Below are 23,050 nucleotides of genomic sequence, written 5' to 3' on the forward strand. Positions count from 1 at the left end.
AACCGATGCAGAACTATGGTGGAGGAGGAGAGGGGCGGCTAGGGTTGGAGGGGTGAAGGAGGGTTGCACCCCTACCCCTCCCCTCTTTATAATGGGGGGAGGCTGGCCAGGGTTGCCTTGGCCCCTCCTCCAAGCCCTAGGGCCGGTGGCCAAAGAGGGAGGGGGAGACTTGCCCCCAAGTCTTTTCCTCCTTAGGGTTTTTGGGGAAACCCTAAAGGGGTGGCCGGCCTGGGCCTTGAGGGTGTGGTGCGTGATACGTCTCCAACGTACCTATAATTTCTGATGTTCCATGTTTGTTTTATGACAATACTTACATGTTTTGCTCGCACTTTATGATGTTTTTATGCATTTTCCGGAACTAACCTATTAACGAGACGCCGAAGGGCCAGTTGCTGTTTTCTGTTGTTTTTGGTTCCAGAAAGGCTGTTCGGGCAATATTCTCGGAATTGGACGAAATCAACGCCAAACATCTTATTTTTCCCGGAAGACCCCAGAACACCGAAGGAGAGTCGGAGGCGAGCCAGGGGGCCCCACACGCCAGGGCGGCGCGGCCAAGGGTGGGGCGCGCCCCCTACTGTGTGGGCCCCCCAGAAACCCTTTTGCGCCGCCTCTTCGCCTATAAGACCCCTCGCGACCTAAATCTTCGATACCAATTGACGAAACTCCAGAAAGACTCCAGGGGCGCCGCCACCATCGCGAAACTCCATTTCGGGGGACAGAAGTCTCTGTTCCGGCACCCTGCCGGGATGGGGAAGTGCCCCCGGAAGCCATCTCCATCAACGCCACCGCCTCCATCATGCTCCGTGAGTAGTTCCCCCATGGACTACGGGTTCTAGCTGTAGCTAGTTGGTATTCTCTCCCCCATGTACTTCAATACAATGATCTCATGAGCTGCCTTACATGATTGAGATTCATCGATGTAATCGGTGTTGTGTTTGTCGGGATCCGATGGATTGTTACATTATGATTGTCTATCTACAAAGTTTATGAAGTTATTGTTGCTGCAATCTTGTTATGCTTAATGCTTGTCACTAGGGCCCGAGTGGCATGATCTTAGATTTAAGCTCTATACTTATTGCTTAGATTGTATCTACAAGTTGTATGCACATGTCTATGTCCGGAACCAAAGGCCCCAAAGAGACAGAAATTGGGATAACTGGAGGGAAGGCTTAGATATGAGGATCACATGTTTTCACCAAGTATTAATGCTTTGCTCCGGTGCTCTATTAAAAGGAGTACCTTAATTTCCAGTAGATTCCCTAGAGGCCCGGCTGCCACCGGCTGGTTGGACAAAAGATGTTGTACAAGTTTCTCATTGCGAGCACGTATGACTATATATGGAAAACATGCCTACATGATTAATGATCTTGATGTTCTGTCTTAATGCTATTTCAATCCTATCAATTGCCCAACTGTAATTTGTTCACCCAACACTTGTTATTGGAGAGTTACCACTAGTGTAGATAGCTGGGAACCCCGGTCCATCTCTCATCATCATATACTCGTTTCTACATGTCATTGGAAGTAGTATCAACTATTTTCTGGTGCCATTGCCTATGTGTTACTGTATTCTGCTCGTGTTCTTGTTACTACTTGCTCTCATATTACTGCTGCTTTCACATCACCCCTGTTACTAGTGCTTTTCCAGGTGCAGCTGAATTGACAACTCAGTTGTTAAGGCTTATAAGTATTCTTTACCTCCCCTTGTGTCGAATCAATAAATTTGGGTTTTACTTCCCTCGAAGACTGTTGCGATCCCCTATACTTGTGGGTCATCAAGACTATTTTCTGGCGCCGTTGCCGGGGAGGCATAGCTCTACTCATAAGTTCACCTGGGGAGTACACTCTACCTCTCTCTCTGTTTTATTTTATTTTATTTTGCTTAGTTTACTTTTGTCTAGTTTCTTTTTGTCTTGTTTTATTTTCCTCATATACCCGAAAATCCATAAAAATTTGAAAAACCGAAAAATTAAAAACTGTTGCTATGGGAGAACCTAAAACCTATATGGAGCTTATTGAATTATATAATAATTATAGATAATCAAGAACGGGAAAAGTTATGAGTGCTGTGATAGAAAAATTGAATGCAATTGCTAAAATCTTGCTTAAACGCCATGATATAAACTGTTGCTCTAAACAGGATACTAAACATCTTAAATTTCAATGTGACTTTAGTGAGGAAGTTTTAATTAAGAACTATAATTGGAATAGCTATATTCATCTTGGGTTCGAAGAGGTAGAACAATTTGTCGTATTTATGGGAGCTTCTGAGATAGAATCCTTCATGTCTAAAAATTATGAAACTTGTGCTGTTTGTAAGGACCTTAAAGATTATGTCTCTTCTATCCTTAATTTTTGCATAGAAAGCTACAGTGATAATCCTTATATCATTGATTATAAAGAGAGACTCATTAATGCACAAGAATGCACTCACAATTTGCAGGAACCTGTGGAAGAAGAAATTGATGAACCTGAAAGCTCATTGGATGAAAAAGAGGAGGAAATCGATGAACCTGAAAGCACATTGGATGAAAAAGAAGAGGAGAGTGATGAACAAAAGGAGGAAGAATGGATTAGCTACCCATGCCAACCTTCTAATGAGAGTAACTCTTTATCTCTTACATTATTTGATTGTCCTCCATGCTTACCAAAGGCGGATGAATGTTATGTTCCTGTGGATTCTCTTGAAATAGTACCTATGAGTAAAACTTGTGAGAATAATTATGCTACTGTTATTTATGATAATCCATGTTATTTTGATAAATCTTATGATAATGCTTTGTTTGTGCCTGATGTCGGAATGCATGGTACTAAAGAGTTTTGCTTGGCAAATGTTTATGATAAATCTCTAGATGATGGTCCTATGTTACTTGATAATATTAATTGTACTACTAATGAAAATGGGATTGGAGAGATCTTGACTTTATCTAGGAGTCCCATATCTCTTGAGAATTATCAATCATCTTGTTATATTACTGATAAAAGTGGGTTTGAAAGTTTTAATCCTATTATTTCTGAGCTTGATAAAAATTATGTGTTTGTGAATCATGAAAAGCATGCTGTATGTGATAGTTATGTTGTTGAGTTTGTTCATGAAGCTACTGAAAATTATTATGAGAGAGGAAAATATGGTTGTAGAAATTTGCATGGCACTAAAACACCTCTCTATATGCTTAAAATTTTGAGGTTACTCTTGTTTTATCTTCTTATGCTTGTCACTTTGTTCTTCATGAATTTATTTGTGTACAAGATTCCTAGGCATAGGAAGTGGGTTAGACTTAAATGTGTTTTGAATTTGCTTCTTGATGCTCTCTTTTGCTTCAACTCTTATTTCTTGCGAGTGCATCATTAAAACTGCTGAGCCCATCTTAATGGCTATAAAGAAAGCACTTCTTGGAAGATAACCCATGTGTTTGTTTTGCTACTGTTTTGTTGTGTTTTGGAAGTTGTTACTACTGTAGCAACCTCTCCTTATCTTTATTTTATTGCAATGTTGTGCCAAGTGAAGTCTCTAATAGAAGGTTGATGCTAGATTTGGATTTCTGCTCAGAAACAGATTTCTTGCTGTCACGAATCTGGGTATGATTCTCTGTAGGTAACTCAGAAAAATCTTCCAATTTACGTGAGTGATCCTCAGATATGTACGCAACTTTCATTAGTTTTGAGTTTTCTGATTTGAGCAACGGAGGTACCTCTTAAAAATTCATGTTTACTGGCTGTTCTGTTTTGACAGATTCTGTCTCTATTTTTTGCATTGTCTCTTGTGGACTTTAAGTGAGGCTTTCTAGACGTGGAGAGCTGTAGCTAATGTTTTATTGAGTTCTTGCAATGTGTCACTACAGGACCAAGGTGGATTAAAGTTTTTTGAGTACTAACCCCTCTAATGAAGTTTATGAGAAGTTTGGTGTAAAGGAAGTTTTGAAGGGTCAAGAGAGGAGGATGATATATGATCAAGAAGAGTGAAAAGTCTAAGCTTGGGGATGCCCCCGTGATTCATCCCTGCATATTTCAAGAAGACTCAAGCGTCTAAGCTTGGGGATGCCCAAGGCATCCCCTTCTTCATCAACTTATCAGGTTTCTTCTATTGAAACTATATTTTTATTCGGTGACATCTTGTGTTCTTCACTTGGAGCGTCTGTGTGTTTTATTTTTGTTTTTGTTTGAATAAGATCAGATCCTAGCAATCCTTGTGTGGGAGATATACACGCTCCGCTTTTTCATATGAACACTTGTGTTCTTCGTTTTACTTTTAATGTTCAATGACAAAAGTTGGAAGCTATATATTGCACTTATGGTTATTTGGTTGGAAATAGAAAATGCTCCATATTGTCTTGGATAATTTGATACTTGGCAATTGTTTTGAGCTCTCAAGTAGATCATGTTTCTCTCACATCATGTAGTTTAAACCTATTAGTGGAGAAATACCGTAGAGCTTGTTGAAATTGGTTTGCATGATTGGTCTCTCTAAGGTCTAGATATTTTCTAGTAGAAGTGTTTGAGCAACAAGGAAGATAGTGTAGAGTTTTATAATGCTTGCAATATGTTCTTATGTAAGTTTTGCTGTACCGGTTTATACTTGTGTTTGCTTCAAACAACCTTGCTAGCCAAAGCCTTGTACTGAGAGGAAATGCTTCTCGTGCATCCAAAACCTTGAGCCAAAACCTATGCCATGAGTGTCCACCATAACTACCTACTATGTGGTATTTTCTGTCATTCCAAGTAAATACTTCATGTGCTACCTTTAAACAATTCAAAACTTTATTACTCCTTATTTGTGTCAATGTTTTATAGCTCATGAGGAAATATGTGGTGTTTTATCTTTCAATCTTATTGGGCAGCTTTCACCAATGGACTAGTGGCTTCATCCGCTTATCCAATAATTTTGCAAAAAGAGCTGGCGCGGGGTTCCCAGCCCCAATTAATTAACTTTCATTAATAATTCTCTTCACATGTTTTGCCCTGATTCATCAGTAAGCAACTTAATTTTGCAAATAGACACTCATTCATGGTATGTGAATGTTGGAAGGCACCCGAGGATTCGGTTAGCCATGGCTTGTGTAAGCAAAAGGTTGGGAGGAGTGCCATCCATAAATAATAAAACTAAAGTACATGTGTAAACAAAAGAGAAGAGGGATGATCTACCTTGCTGGTAGAGATAACGTCCTTCATGGGAGCCACTCTTGAAAGTCTGGTTGATGAGGTAGTTAGAGTGCCCACTACCATTCGTTGACAACAACAAACACCTCTCAAAACTTTACTTTTATACTCTCTATATGATTTCAAAACTTAAAAAGCTCTAGCACATGATTTAATCCCTGCTTCCCTCTGCGAAGGGCCATTCTTTTACTTTATGATGAGTCAGTTTACCTACTTCCTTCCATCTTAGAAGCAAACACTTGTGTCAACTGTGCATTGATTCTTACATACTTGCTTATTTGCATTCATCATATTACTTTGTGTTGACCATTATCCATGAGATATACATGTTGAAAGTTGAAAGCAATTGCTGAAACTTAAATCTTCCTCTCGTGTTGCTTCAATGCCTTTACTTTGAATTTATTGCTTTATGAGTTAACTCTTGTGCAAGACTTTTGATGCTTGTCTTGAAAGTACTATTCATGAAAAGTTTTGCTATATGTTATCTATTTGTTAGCAACTATAGATCATTGCCTTGAGTCACTGCATTCATCTCATATGCTTTATAATAGTATGATCAAGATTATGTAAGTAGCATGTCACTACAGAAATTATTCTTTTTATCGTTTACCTACTCGAGGGCGAGCAGGAACTAAGCTTGGGGATGCTGATACGTCTCCAACGTACCTATAATTTCTGATGTTCCATGCTTGTTTTATGACAATACTTACATGTTTTGCTCGCACTTTATGATGTTTTTATGCATTTTCCGGAACTAACCTATTAACGAGATGCCGAAGGGCCAGTTGCTGTTTTCTGTTGTTTTTGGTTCCAGAAAGGCTGTTCGGGCAATATTCTCGGAATTGGACGAAATCAACGCCAAACATCTTATTTTTCCTGGAAGACCCCAGAACACCGAAGGAGAGTCGGAGGCGAGCCAGGGGGGGCCCACACGCCAGGGCGGTGCGGCCAAGGGGTGGGGCGCGCCCCCCTACTGTGTGGGCCCCCCAGAAACCCTTTTGCGCCGCCTCTTCGCCTATAAGACCCCTCGCGACCTAAATCTTCGATACCAATTGATGAAACTCCAGAAAGACTCCAGGGGCGCCGCCACCATCGCGAAACTCCGTTTCGGGGGACAGAAGTCTCTGTTCCGGCACCCTGCCGGGACGGGGAAGTGCCCCGGAAGCCATCTCCATCAACGCCACCGCCTCCATCATGCTCCGTGAGTAGTTCCCCCATGGACTACGGGTTCTAGCTGTAGCTAGTTGGTATTCTCTCCCCCATGTACTTCAATACAATGATCTCATGAGCTGCCTTACATGAGTGAGATTCATCTGATGTAATCGGTGTTGTGTTTGTCGGGATCCGATGGATTGTTACATTATGATTGTCTATCTACAAAGTTTATGAAGTTATTGTTGCTGCAATCTTGTTATGCTTAATGCTTGTCACTAGGGCCCGAGTGGCATGATCTTAGATTTAAGCTCTATACTTATTGCTTAGATTGTATCTACAAGTTGTATGCACATGTCTATGTCCGGAACCAAAGGCCCCAAAGTGACAGAAATTGGGATAACTGGAGGGGAAGGCTTAGATATGAGGATCACATGTTTTCACCAAGTGTTAATGCTTTGCTCCGGTGCTCTATTAAAAGGAGTACCTTAATTTCCAGTAGATTCCCTAGAGGCCCGGCTGCCACCGGCTGGTTGGACAAAAGATGTTGTACAAGTTTCTCATTGCGAGCACGTATGACTATATATGGAAAACATGCCTACATGATTAATGATCTTGATGTTCTATCTTAATGCTATTTCAATCCTATCAATTGCCCAACTATAATTTGTTCACCCAACACTTGTTATTGGAGAGTTACCACTAGTGTAGATAGCTGGGAACCCCGGTCCATCTCTCATCATCATATACTCGTTTCTACATCTCATTGGAAGTAGTATCAACTATTTTCTGGTGCCATTGCCTACGTGTTACTGATTACTTGCTGCCGTGTTATCTGTTACTACTGCTCTCATATTACTGCTGCTTTCACATCACCCCTGTTACTAGTGCTTTTCCAGGTGCAGCTGAATTGACAACTCAGTTGTTAAGGCTTATAAGTATTCTTTACCTCCCCTTGTGTCGAATCAATAAATTTGGGTTTTACTTCCCTCGAAGACTGTTGCGATCCCCTATACTTGTGGGTCATCAGTGCGCCTGGCCCATTAGGGCTGGGCTGCACCCCCTCGGCTCATGTGGCCCCTCCCGGGGTCGTGGGACCACTGGTGGACCCTCAAGAACCTTCTAGAACCTTCTTGGTCTTCCACCGGAAAATTCCTGAATTTTTCCGAACCCTAGAAATTAACTTTCCTTATATGAATCTTATTCTATGGACCATTCCGTACATCCTTGTGATATCCTGGATCCCATCTGAGACTTCGAAAAACATTCGGTCTCCATCTCATATTCCAAATCTACTATACAACATCGAACCTTAAGCACGTCACCCTACGGTTCGTGAACTATAAAGACATGATCGAGACTCCTCTCCGATCAATAACCAATAGCGGGACCTGGTGATCCATAATGGCTCCCACACATTCAAAGATAACTTAGTGATCGAATGAATCATTAACATACGATACCGATTCCCTTTGTCGCGTGATAATTTACTTATCCGAGGTTTGATCATCGGTATCTCTATATCTAGTTCAACCTCGTTACCGACAAGTACTCTTTACTCGTACCGTGGTATATCATCTCTTGTGACCTTGTCACATGCTTGCAAGCTAATTAGACGACATTCCACCGAGAGGGTCTAGAGTATATCTTTTCGTCATCAGGATGGACAAATCCCACTCTTGATCCATATGCCTCAACTCATACTTTATGAATACTTAATCCCATCTTTATAATCATCCATTTACGCAGTGGCGTTTGATGTAATCAAAGTAACCATCCGGTGTAAGTGATTTACATGATCTCATGGTCGAAGGACTAGGTTACTATGTATCGAAAGCTTATAGCAAGATGAACTTAATGACTTGATCTTATGCTACGTTTATTATGGGTGTGTGTCCATTATATCATTCTCCCAATGACATAACCTTGTTATTAACAACATCTAATGTTCATGATCAGAAAACTATGATCATCCATTAATCAACAAGCTAGTTTAACAAGAGTCTTATAGGGACTCTTTTATGTTTACATAACACACAAGTATTAATGTTTCCGGTTAATACAATTATAGCATGGGGTGCAAACATTTATCATAAACACAAAGATATAATAATAACCACTTTATTATTGCCTCTTGGGCATATCTCCAACAGTCTCCCACTTGCACTAGAGTCAATAATCTAGATTACATGGTAATGTACCTAACACCCATGGCGTTCTGGTGTAGGTCATGTTTTGCTCTAGAAAGAGCTTTAGTTAACGGATCCGCCACATTTAGATCTGTGTGTAGTTTTCAAATCTTTATGTCACCATCTTCGACATACTCGCGAATCACATGGAAACGTAGCTTGACATGCTTCAGCTTCTTGTGTGACCTTGGCTCCTGTGCATTGGCTATGACACCCATGTTATCACAATAGATGATCAATGGGTCCAACGCACTAGGAACCACACCAAGCTCAGTAATGAACCACTTCATCCATATCGCTTCCGACGAAGCCTCCAAAGCCGCTATGTATTCAGATTCAGTTGAAGATTTCGCCACCACTCTTTGCTTGGCACTCATCCAACTTACAGCTGCACCATGCAAAATAAACACGTACCCAGATTGAGACTTAGAGTCATCTGGATCAGTGTTCCAACTAGCATCGGTGTAACTAGTTACAGTGAGCTCTTGGTCACCTCCGTAACAAAGAAACATATCCTTAGTCCTTTTCAAGTACTTCAGGATATTCTTGACCGTTGTCCAGTGTTCCATTCCAGGATCACTTTGATATATGTTGGTCAAACTAACAGCATGTGCGATATCCGTCTAGTACACATCATGGCATATATGATAGAGCCTACTGCCGAGGCATAGGGGATCTTGTTCATCCTTTCTCTTTCTTCTACCGTAGCCGGACCTTGAGTTTTACTCAAAACCTTACCTGGAAACATGGGCAAGAACCCTTTCTTGCTTTCATCCATTCTAAACTTCTTTAGAATCTTGTCCAGGTATGTACTCTGTGAAAGCCCTATTAGGCGTCTTGATCTATCTCTATAAATCTTGATGCCTAAAATATATGCTGCTTCTCCAAGGTCTTTCAACAAAAAACACTTATTCAAATAACCTTTGACACTGCTTAGAAGTTCTACATCATTCACAATCAACAATATGTCATCTACATATAATATTAGGAATGCTACGGAGCTCCCACTCACTTTCTTGTAAATACAGCCTCACCATGAGTCTGTATAAATCCAAAGTCTTTGATCACCTTATCAAAGCGTCGGTTCCAACTCCGGGATGCTTGCTTCAATCCATAAATGGAACTCTGAAGTTTTGCATACCTTGTCAGAACTTTTAGGATCGATAAAACCTTTGGGTTGTACCATATACAACTCTTACTCAATGTCACCATTAAGGAACGCCGTTTTGACATCCATCTGCCAAATTTCATAATCAAAAAATGCAGCTATTGCTAACAATATCCTCACAGACTTTAGCTTCGCTATGGGTGAGAAAGTCTCATCGTAGTCAACTTCGTGAATTTGTCGGAACCCTTTCGCGACAAGTCGAGCTTTATAGATAGTAATATTACCATCAGCATCTGTTTTTCTTTTGAAGATCCATTTATTCTCGACAGCCTTGCAACTATCAGGTAATTTTACCAAAGTCCATACTTGCTTATCATACATGGATCCCATTTCGGATTTCATGGCCTCTTACCATTTGTTGGAATCTGGGCTCATCATTGCTTCCTCATATGTCGCAAGGTCTTCATCATTGTTGTCCACAATCATGAAATTTAAACAGGGGTCATACCAATCAGGAGTGGTACGAGCCCTCGTCGACCTGCGAGGTTCAGTAGCAACTTCGTTCGAAGTTTCATGATCATCATCATTTGCTTCCTCTCTTATTGGTGCAGGCGGCACAAGAACATCTTCCGGTGCTGCGCTACTCTCTAGTCCGAGAGAAGGTTCAATAACCTCATCGAGTTCTACTTTCCTTCCAGTCACTTCTTTCGAGAGAAACTACTTCTCAAGAAAGGATCTGTTCTTGGCAACGAAAACTTTGCCTTCAGATCTGTGATAGAAGGTATACCCAATTGTTTCTTTAGGGTATCCTATGAAGATGCATTTCTCAGCTTTGGGTTCTAGCTTGTCAGGTTGTAACTTCTTTACATAAACTTCGCAGCCCCAAACTATAAGGAACGACAACTTAGGTTTCTTACCAAACCACAATTCATACAGTGTTGTTTCAACGGATTTAGATGGTGCCCTATTTAAAGTGAATGCGGTTGTCTCTAATGCATAACCCTAAAACGATAACGTCAAATCGGTAAGAGACATCATAGATCGAACCATATCTAAGAGAGTTCGATTACGACGTTCGAACACACCATTGCGCTATGGTGTTCCCGGAGGTGTCAGCTGTGAAAGTATTCTGCATTTCCTTAAATGCATGCCAAACTCATAACTCAGATATTCACCTCCGCGATCAGAACGCAGAAACTTAATCTTCTCGTTACGCTGATTTTTTACTTCACTTTGAAATTCCTTAAACTTCTCGAAAGTTACAAACTTATGTTTCATAAAGTAAATATACCCATATCTACTCAGATCATCCGTTAAGGTTAGAACATAACGATAACCACCGCGTGATGCTACACTCATTGGTCCGCATACATCGGTATGTATAATTTCCAATAAGTCTGTAGCTCGCTCCATTATACCAGAAAATGGAGTCTTAGTCATTTTTTCCATCAGACATGCTTCTCATCTATCAAGCGATTCAAAATCAAGTGATTCAAGAAGTCCATCGGAATGGAGTTTCTTCATGCGCTTCACTCCAATGTGACCAAGACGACAGTGCCACATATATGTAGAATTATCATTCAATTTAATTCATTTAGCATCAATGTTATGAACATGTGTATCACTACTATCGAGATTTAACAAGTATAAACCATTCATCTCAGGCGCATGACCATAAAAAGATATTATTCATATAAATAGAACAACCATTATTCTATGACTTAAACGAATAACCGTCTTGCATTAAACAAGATCCAGATATAATGTTCATGCTCAACGCAGGCACTAAATAACAATTATTTAGATTTAAAACTAATCCCGAAGGTAGATGTAGAGGGAACGTGCCGACGACGATCACATCGACCTTGGATCCATTTCTAACGCGCATTGTCACCTCGTTCCTCGCTAGTCTCTGTTTATTCCACAGTTCCTGTTTCGAATTACAAATGTGAGCAACCGAACCAGTATCAAATACCCAGGCACTACTATGATTACTAGTAAGATAGACATCAATAACATGTATATCAAATATACCTTTCTTCTTGACTTGGCCACTCTTCAGATCAGCCAGGTACTTGGGGCAATTCCGCTTCCAGTGTCCGTCACCCTTTGCAGTAATAGCACACAATATCAGGCTTAGGGCCAGCCTTGGGCTTCTTAGGAGGCGCAACATCTTTCTTGCCACCCTTCTTGAAGTTTCCCTTCTTAGGCTTGCCCTGCTTCTTGAAACTGGTGGTCTTGTTGACCATCAACCCTTGGTGCTCTTTCTTTATCTCCAGTTCAGTAGTTTTCGGCATGGAGAAGAGTTCAGGTAACTCCTTGTTCATGCACTGCATGTTGTAGTTCATCACGAAGTTCTTGTAACTAGGTGGCAGTGATTGGAGGACACAATGAATACCCAACTGGTTAGGAATCACTATTCCCAAGTCATTGAGCTTCTTCGCGTGCCCAGACATCTTGAGCACGTGCTCGCTAACGGAGCTACCCTCTTCCTTCTTGCAACCAAAGAACTGTTCTGAGGCTTCATAGCTTTGCACTGCCGCATGAGTTTCAAAGATAGCTTTGAGCTCACGGACTATCTCACAACGCTCGTGGTTTTGAAGATGCTTCTGAAGCTCTGCCTCTAGGCCGTACAAGATGCCGCACTAAACTTGGGAGTAGTGAACTTTCTGAGTTTGGTAAACATTTTTCACCTCATCAGGAGCATTTTCTGTAGGTGGGGCATCTAGCGATGCATCGAGCATATATTGCAGTTGTCCAGCAGTGAGGACAATCCTCACATGACGGATCCAATCCGTGAAGTTGCTTCCATTGTTCTTAAGGTTTTCTTTCTCTAGGAACTGATTAAAATTGATGGTGGGGGCCGCCATGATCTACAACATATTTGCAAAGAGTTCAGAGTAAGTTTATGATAAATTGAGTTCTTTTTAATTCTTAAATTAACTAGATGAACTCCCACTCAAAACAACATCCCTCACATTGTCTTAGTGATTACACGAACCAAATCCACTACACCAAGTCCGATCTTCACGAGAGAATATGTAGTTTTAAAGGCGAACATTCAAAATGTTCATCATATCATTCATATGACTCATGCTCTACCTTTCGGTATCCCGTGTTCCAAGACCATGTATGTACATGCTAGGATCATCAAGGTTAACCTTAGTATCTGCATGTGCAAATCTGGCTTGCACCCATTGTATGCACACGTAGAATCTATCACACCCGATCATCACGTGATGCTTCGAAATGACGAGTCTTAGCAACGGTGCCTACTAAGGGCGAACACTTTATTATCTTTATATTTAGTGAGAGGGATCATCTTATAATGCTACCGTCGCGATCTAAGAAAAATAAGATGCATAAAGGATTAACATCACATGCAATTCATAATATGTGATATGATATGACCTTTTTTCTTGTGCTTTTGATCTCCATCTCCAAATCATGGACATGATCTCCATCATCACCAGCATGGCGTCAAGGTCAGTGGCACCGCTTCATGGTTGTCCATCACTTATCGCTAATATAACAACTACTTGAAATAAAGCTATTAGATGATGAATAGACACACATGTCTTAACAAATTTAAAGAAAACCATTAGGCTCCTGCCGGTTGCCATAATACAATAATGATCATCCCATAAATTAAATATAGTCACAATCACATAGCCATGTCACATCACATGCCCCTGCAAAAACAAGTTAGACGCCTCTAAAAAGTATTTGCATGTTTTACATGGTTTGGGGCTTTCGAGTAAGATCCAATCTACCTACGAACAAGAACCACAACGGTGATACAAGTGTTGTCAAGTGCAGATTGTAAATTGGATCTTAACTATGAAGGGAGAAACTGACACCCATTGAGCGACTTATGCAATACAAGTTGCATGTCAAGCGTGGAGCAATTCTCATGAATGCGGTCATGTAAGGTTAGCCCGGGCCGCTTCATCCCCCCATCCCGCAAGATGCAAAGTACACGAAAAGCAAGCGACAACAAAAGCATCAATGCCCACAAAATCATTGTGTACTACTTGTGCAATAGATCTATGAATAGACACGGCTCTGATACCACTGATGGGTTCGTTGCATGGAAAACAAAAAAATTCTACCGCAAAGACGAATAAATCCAAGATCCAATCTATGGAAAAGCCAAGATCTAATCTATGAGATCGGAGCAATGAGAGAGAAGAGAGACTAACCCTCGAAGATCCAAAGCCTTAATGAGACCAAATCTCGTGGTTCATGTAGACGATCATATTCCGGTGCTGCAATCTGGCAGCACTTCCGTACTCATTCGCACGTACGGCGTCGATGAAGTCCTTCCTCTCCCCGTTCCAGCGGGCAGCGGAAGTGTGGTAGATCTCCTCGGAATCCCAGCAGCACGACGACATGGTGGTGGTAGTGGAGGAGAAGATTCTACAGGGCTTCTCCAAGCCGATGCAGAACTATGGTGGAGGAGGAGAGGGGCGGCTAGGGTTGGAGAGGTGAAGGAGGGTTGCACCCCTGCCCCCTCCCCTCTTTATATAGGGGGGAGGTCGGCCAAGGTTGCCTTGGCCCCTCCTCCAAGCCCTAGGGCCGGCGGCCAAAGAGGGAGGGGGGAGACTTGCCCCCCAAGTCTTTTCCTCCTAGGGTTTTTGTGGAAATCCTAAAGGGGTGGCCGGCCTGGGCCTTGAGGGTGTGGTGTGCCTGGCCCATTAGGGCTGGGCTGCACCCCCTCGGCTCATGTGGGTGCTCCCGGGCTCGTGGGCCCTTTGGTGGACCCTCTAGAACCTTCTAGAACCTTCTCGGTCTTCCACTGGCAAATTCCTGAAATTTTCCGAACCCCATAAATTTAACTTTCTTTATATGAATCTTATTCTCCAGACCATTCTGGATCTTATGGTGATGTCCTGAATCCCATCCGAGACTTTGAAAAAACATTCGGTCTCCATCTCATATTCCAAATCTACTATACGACATCGAACCTTAAGCGCGTCACCCTACGGTTCATGAACTATGCGGACATGATCGAGACTCCTCTCCGATCAAAAACCAATAGCGGGACCTGGAGATCCATAATGGCTCCCACACATTCAACGATAACTTAGTGATAGAATGAACCATTAACATAGATACCGATTCCCTTTGTCGTGCGATACTTTACTTATCCGAGATTTGATCATCGATATCTCTATACCTAGTTCAACCTCGTTACCTTGTCACATGCTTGCAAGCTAATTAGACGCTATTCCACTGAGAGGGCCCAGAGTATATCTATCCCTTATTAGGATGAACAAATCCCACTCTTGATCCATATGCCTCAACTCATACTTTCCGAATACTTAATCCCATCTTTATAACCACCCATTTATGCAGTGACGTTTGATGTAATCAAAGTACCCATCCGGTGTAAGTGATTTACATGATCTCATGGTCGAAGGACTATGTTACTATGTATTGAAAGCTTATAGCAAGATGAACTTAATGACTTGATCTTATGCTACGCTTATTATGGGTGTGTGTCCATTATATCATTCTCCCAATGACATAACCTTGTTATTAACAACATCCAATGTTCATGATCAGGAAACCATGATCATCTATTAATCAACAAGCTAGTTTAACAAGAGGCTTACTAGGGACTCTTTTATGTTTACATAACACACAAGTATTAATGTTTCCAGTTAATACAATTATAGCATGGGATGCAAATATTTATCATAAACACAAAGATATAATAATAACCACTTTATTATTGCCTTTTGGGCATATCTCCAATATGGACATGCGCTATTAGCATAGGCTCCTTTTTTAAGCTGGTCGTCCTTGTACCAACTTTCTAAGGTGGGACTGAAACCGAAGTAGATGCATGACCCGTCGGTTGCATGTCCAGCTGCTCGTCGCTGCTTTGCTTTTTATATCTGCCATAACGCAGACAATGTTGTCTCGTTTATCGGAGCTGAGAAATATGAGCTGATAGGGGTAAGGGAGATGTTGGGTTTTTTCGGTGACGATGCTTTAGGCTTGAATGTTAACTATAGGAAAACAACAACGACCTTAATTCATAGAGTTGAGGAGGATAAAGAGAGGGTGAGAACTAACCTGTGATACGTCTCCGACGTATCGATAATTTCTTATGTTCCATGCCACATTATTGATGATATCTACATGTTTTATGCACACTTTATGTCATATTCGTGCATTTTCTGGAATTAACCTATTAACAAGATGCCGAAGAGCCGATTGTCTGTTTTCTGCTGTTTTTGGTTTCAGAAATCCTAGTAACGAAATATTCTCGGAATTGGACGAAATCAACGCCCGGGGTCCTATTTTGCCACGAAGCTTCCAGAAGACCGAAGAGGAGTCGAAGTGGGGCCACGAGGCGCCGCCACACTAGGGCGGCGCGGCCCAGGCCCTGGCCGCGCCGACCTAGGGTGTGGGGCCCTCGTGTGGCCCCCTGACCTTCCCTTCCGCCTACTTAAAGCCTCCGTCGCGAAACCCCCAGTACCGAGAGCCACGATACGGAAAACCTTACTGAGACGCCGCCACCGCCAATCCCATCTCGGGGGATTCTGGAGATCTCCTCCGGCACCCTGCCGGAGAGGGGATTCATCTCCCGGAGGACTCTTCACCGCCATGGTCGCCTCCGGAGTGATGAGTGAGTAGTTCACCCCTGGACTATGGGTCCATAGCAGTAGCTAGATGGTTGTCTTCTCCTCATTGTGCTTCATTGTTGGATCTTGTGAGCTGCCTAACATGATCAAGATCATCTATCCGTAATGCTATATGTTGTGTTTGTCGGGATCCGATGGATAGAGAATACTATGTTATGTTAATTATCAAGTTATTACCTATGTGTTGTTTATGATCTTGCATGCTCTCCGTTATTAGTAGAGGCTCGGCCAAGTTGATGCTAGTAACTCCAAGAGGGAGTATTTATGCTCGATAGTGGGTTCATGTCTCCGTGAATCTGGGGAGTGACGAAACCCCTAAGGTTATGGATGTCTGTTGCCACTAGGGATAAAACATTGATGCTATGTCCGAGGATGTAGTTATTGATTACATTACGCGCAATACTTAATGCAATTGTCTGTTGTTAGCAACTTAATACTGGAAGGGGTTCGGATGATAACCTGAAGGTGGACTTTTTAGGCATAGATGCAGCTGGATGGCGGTCTATGTACTTTGTCGTAATGCCCAATTAAATCTCACTGTATTTATCGTGACATGTATGTGCATTGTTATGCCCTCTCTATTTGTCAATTGCCCGACTGTAATTTGTTCACCCAACATGCTTTTATCTTATGCGAGAGACACCTCTAGTGAACTGTGGACCCCGGTCCATTCTTTTATACTGAAATACAAATCTGCTGCAATACTTGTTCTTTACTGTTTTCTTGCAAACAATCATCTTCCACACAATACGGTTAACCCTTTGTTACAGCAAGCCGGTGAGATTGACAACTTCACTGTTTCGTTGGGGCAAAGTACTTTGGTTGTGTTGTGCAGGTTCCACGTTGGCGCCGGAATCTCTGGTGTTGCGCCGCACTACATCCCGCCGCCATCAACCTTCAATGTGCTTCTTGACTCCTACTGGTTCGATTAAACCTTGGTTTCTAACTGAGGGAAACTTGCCGCTGTGCGCATCACACCTTCCTCTTGGGGTTCCCAACGGACGTGTCACCTACACGCATCAAGCAAATTTCTGGCGCCGTTGCCGGGGAGATCAAGACACGCTGCAAGGGGAGTCTCCACTTCCCAATCTCTTTACTTTGTTTTTGTCTTGCTTTATTTTATTTACTACTTTGTTTGCTGCATTATATCAAAACACAAAAAAATTAGTTGCTAGCTTTACTTTATTTACCGTCTTGCACTCTATATCAAAAACACAAAAAAATTAGTTACTTGCATTTACTTTACTTGATTCATCATGTTTCCTTTTAATTTTACCACAAAAGACATACCGGTAGGACGCGGGTCTATAGTTGGGAGAAACAATATAGAAGAATTTTTCAATCATGTTAGTACCGTTGAAGATTTTGAAGATAGACACTTGGTAGAACTTGCTCCTACTTATGAAATTGCTGCTGCTGCTTTAGTTCGCATGTTGGAAACTAAATTTGTTAATCTCAATCCTATAATCCAACACATGTTTCTTACACTCGGTGATATGGAAGAGGGGGAAAAGAAAGATTTTGTTTTAGAAACCCTTCTTAGAGAATTTGGTGGTCTAGCAAGAGAGGCTAGAAAGGTCTTTGCTAAATTTAATATGCTTGGTTCTCATACTAATTTTGTTGGTCTCCTTGAAAAAATGGACATGGATAGAATAAGGTATACTAATAATATTAATGATGGTGGGGAGATCAAAGCACCAATACCATGTAAACTCCTAGCTATGAATGATGCACTAGAAAATAACTATGCTTGGCTTGTTCCCGAAAATTTGTTCGATGAGAGTAGCAAGCCCAAGACTAATGAAAAGGGAGACGCTGAAACTTATGTATCCAATATACTATGCTTGGTTGAGAAAACTCCAAACCCCGCTGTAGATGCACCACCCTTTGATAATACTTGATTTACACTTTCTGCGCCTAGCTGAAAGGCGTTAAAGAAAAGCGCTTATGGGAGACAACCCATGTTTTTACTACAGTATATTTTTTTTATATTTGAGTCTTGCAAGTTGTTTACTACTGTAGCAACCTCTCCTTATCTTAGTTTTGAGTTTTGTTGTGCCAAGTAAAGTCTTTGATAGTAAAGTAAATACTAGATTTGGATTACTGCGCAGAAACAGATTTCTTTGCTGTCACGAATCTGGGTCTAATTCTCTGTAGATACCTCAGAAAATTAAGCCAATTTACGTGAGTGATCCTCAGATATGTACGCAACTTTCATTCAATTTGGGCATTTTCATTTGAGCAAGTATGGTGCCTCAATTAAATCCATCTTTACGGACTGTTCTGTTTTGACAGATTCTGCCTTTTATTTCGCATTGCCTCTTTTGCTATGTTGGATGAATTTCTTTGATCCATTAATGTCCAGTAGCTTTATGCAATGTCCAGAAGTGTTAAGAATGATTGTTTCACCTCTGAACATGTTAATTTTTATTGTGCACTAACCCTCTAATGAGTTGTTTCGAGTTTGGTGTGGAGGAAGTTTTCAAGGATCAAGAGAGGAGTATGATACAATATGATCAAGGAGAGTGAAAGCTCTAAGCTTGGGGATGCCCCGGTGGTTCACCCCTGCATATTCTAAGAAGACTCAAGCGTCTAAGCTTGGGGATGCCCAAGGCATCCCCTTCTTCATCGACAACATTATCAGGTTCCTCCCCGAAACTATATTTTTATTCGGCCACATCTTATGTGCTTTGCTTGGAGCGTCGGTTTGTTTTTGTTTTTGTTTTGTTTGAATAAAATGGATCCTAGCATTCACTGTATGGGAGAGAGACACGCTCCGCTGTAGCATATGGACAAGTATGTCCTTAGACTCTACTCATAGTATTCATGGCGAAGTTTCTTCTTCGTTAAATTGTTATATGGTTGGAATTGGAAAATGCTACATGTAGTAATTCTAAAATGTCTTGAATAATTTGATACTTGGCAATTGTTGTGCTCATGTTTAAGCTCTTGCATCATATACTTTGCACCCATTAATGAAGAAACACATAGAGCTTGCTAATTTGGTTTGCATATTTGGTTTCTCTAGAGTCTAGATAATATCTAGTATTGAGTTTTGAACAACAAGGAAGACGGTGTAGAGTCTTATAATGTTTTCAATATGTCTTTTATGTGAGTTTTGCTGCACCGTTCATCCTTGTGTTTGTTTCAAATAACCTTGCTAGCCTAAACCTTGTATCGAGAGGGAATACTTCTCATGCATCCAAAATACTTGAGCCAACCACTATGCCATTTGTGTCCACCATACCTACCTACTACATGGTATTTATCCGCCATTCCAAAGTAAATTGCTTGAGTGCTACCTTTAAAATTCCATCATTCACCTTTGCAATGTATAGCTCATGGGACAAATAGCTTAAAAACTATTGTGGTATTGAATATGTACTTATGCACTTTATCTCTTATTAAGTTGCTTGTTGTGCGATAACCATGTTTCGGGGACGCCATCAACTATTCTTTGTTGAATATCATGTGAGTTGCTATGCATGTCCGTCTTGTCCGAAGTAAGAGAGATCTACCACCTTAATGGTTGGAGCATGCATATTGTTAGAGAAGAACATTGGGCCGCTAACTAAAGCCATGATTCATGGTGGAAGTTTCAGTTTTGGACATATATCCTCAATCTCATATGAGAATAATAATTGTTGCCACATGCATATGCATTAAAGAGGAGTCCATTATCTGTTGTCCATGTTGTCCCGGTATGGATGTCTAAGTTGAGAATAATCAAAAGCGAGAAATCCAAAATGCGAGCTTTCTCCTTAGACCTTTGTACGGGCGGCATGGAGGTACCCCATTGTGACACTTGGTTAAAACATGTGTATTGCGATGATCCGGTAGTCCAAGCTAATTAGGACAAGGTGCGGGCACTATTAGTATACTATGCATGAGGCTTGCAACTTGTAAGATATAATTTACATAACTCATATGCTTTATTACTACCGTTGACAAAATTGTTTCATGTTTTCAAAATAAAAGCTCTAGCACAAATATAGCAATCGATGCTTTCCTCTTTGAAGGACCATTCTTTTTACTTTTATGTTGAGTCAGTTCACCTATCTCTCTCCACCTCAAGAAGCAAACACTTGTGTGAACTGTGCATTGATTCCTACATACTTGCATATTGCACTCGTTATATTACTCTATGTTGACAATTATCCATGAGATATACATGTTACAAGTTAAAAGCAACCGCTGAAACTTAATCTTCCTTTGTGTTGCTTCAATACCTTTACTTTGATTTATTGCTTTATGAGTTAACTCTTATGCAAGACTTATTGATGCTTGTCTTGAAGTACTATTCATGAAAAGTCTTTGCTTTATGATTCACTTGTTTACTCATGTCATTACCATTGTTTTGATCGCTGCATTCATTACATATGTTTACAAATAGTATGATCAAGGTTATGATGGCATGTCACTTCAGAAATTATCTTTGTTATCGTTTTACCTGCTCGGGACGAGCAGAACTAAGCTTGGGCATGCTGATACGTCTCCGACGTATCGATAATTTCTTATGTTCCATGCCACATTATTGATGATATCTACATGTTTTATGCACACTTTATGTCATATTCGTGCATTTTCTGGAACTAACCTATTAACAAGATGCCGAAGAGCCGATTGTCTGTTTTCTCGCTGTTTTTGGTTTCGTAAATCCTAGTAACGAAATATTCTCGGAATTGGACGAAATCAACGCCCAGGGTCCTATTTTGCCACGAAGCTTCCAGAAGACCGAAGAGGAGTCGAAGTGGGGCCACGAGGCGCCGCCACACTAGGGCGGCGCGGCCCAGGCCCTGGCCGTGCCAACCTAGGGTGTGGGGCCCTCGTGTGGCCCCCTGACCTACCCTTCCGCCTACTTAAAGCCTCCGTCGCGAAACCCCCAGTACCGAGAGCCACGATACAGAAAACCTTACTGAGACGCCGCCGCCGCCAATCCCATCTCGGGGGATTCTGGAGATCTCCTCCGGCACCCTGCCGGAGAGGGGATTCATCTCCCGGAGGACTCTTCACCGCCATGGTCGCCTCCGGAGTGATGAGTGAGTAGTTCACCCCTGGACTATGGGTCCATAGCAGTAGCTAGATGGTTGTCTTCTCCTCATTGTGCTTCATTGTTGGATCTTGTGAGCTGCCTAACATGATCAAGATCATCTATCCGTAATGCTATATGTTGTGTTTGTCGGGATCCGATGGATAGAGAATACTATGTTATGTTAATTATCAAGTTATTACCTATGTGTTGTTTATGATCTTGCATGCTCTCCGTTATTAGTAGAGGCTCTGGCCAAGTTGATGCTAGTAACTCCAAGAGGGAGTATTTATGCTCGATAGTGGGTTCATGTCTCCGTGAATGGGGGAGTGACAGAAACCCCTAAGGTTATGGATGTGCTGTTGCCACTAGGGATAAAACATTGATGCTATGTCCGAGGATGTAGTTATTGATTACATTACACGCAATACTTAATGCAATTGTCTGTTGTTAGCAACTTAATACTGGAAGGGGTTCGGATGATAACCTGAAGGTGGAATTTTTAAGGCATAGATGCAGCTGGATGGCGGTCTATGTACTTTGTCGTAATACCCAATTAAATCTCACTGTATTTATCATGACATGTATGTGCATTGTTATGCCCTCTCTATTTGTCAATTGCCCGACTGTAATTTGTTCACCCAACATGCTTTTATCTTATGGGAGAGACACCTCTAGTGAACTGTGGACCCCGGTCCATTCTTTTATACTGAAATACAAATCTGCTGCAATACTTGTTCTTTACTCTTTTCTTGCAAACAATCATCTTCCACACAATACGGTTAACCCTTTGTTACAGCAAGCCGGTGAGATTGACAACCTCACCGTTTCGTTGGGGCAAAGTACTTTGGTTGTGTTGTGCAGGTTCCACGTTGGCGCCGGAATCTCCGGTGTTGCACCGCACTACATCCCGCCGCCATCAACCTTCAACGTGCTTCTTGACTCCTACTGGTTCGATTAAACCTTGGTTTCTAACTGAGGGAAACTTGCCGCTGTGCGCATCACACCTTCCTCTTGGGGTTCCCAACGGACGTGTCAGCTACACGCATCAACCTGCAGTGTGAGATTGCAGATTTCCTGATCAAATACGCAGGCCTGCAGCTGGCCTTGAGACATCTCACGAAGGCAGAATTGCAACCGGTGGCTGACTCGGTTGTGCATTGCTTGCCGTCGTGGCATCTTGGTTTGATTGTCAGGGTGGGGCGCTTGGTTCTCATCAAATCGGTGATCATGGCGAGACCAATCCACCAGTCGAATGGCTTCTCTCCAGGAAATTGACAAGTGGTTGAGATCCTTCTTTTGGGCGAGTGACAAGGTATCAACTTGTCAATGCCTACAGATTGTAGACTTGGGTTTAGTTGGATGTAGAGGGCAAGTAGATCTCGAAGGTTTCAGCCGAAAAGTACTCGACGAATATGAAAACTAGGGTTTGTAAACAATGAGTCGATTATTTCTTCGTCCCTCGACTCCCCCTTTATATAGGAGGCGGAGCCGAGGGTTTCGTTTTGTACAAGTTACAGAGTCCGGGACGGTTTCTAACTTATCCCGCCAGATTACAAATAGCACTTCCTATTACAACTCTAACTTTCCTTAATATATCTTGGGCTCCTGAATCTTCTTATTCTTCGGGTAGTGGGCCTTCAGTAAACCCCGGGTACTATCTTCGGCAGGCCCATTTGGGATGCCTATGTCAGCGAGTAAGAAGACGGATAACGGTGGGCAACGCTTAGTGGTCTGTGAGATTTTTTCTAACACACAA

This window comes from Lolium rigidum, chromosome 2 (genome assembly GCF_022539505.1).
Source record: "Lolium rigidum isolate FL_2022 chromosome 2, APGP_CSIRO_Lrig_0.1, whole genome shotgun sequence".
Lineage (NCBI taxonomy): Eukaryota > Viridiplantae > Streptophyta > Magnoliopsida > Poales > Poaceae > Lolium > Lolium rigidum.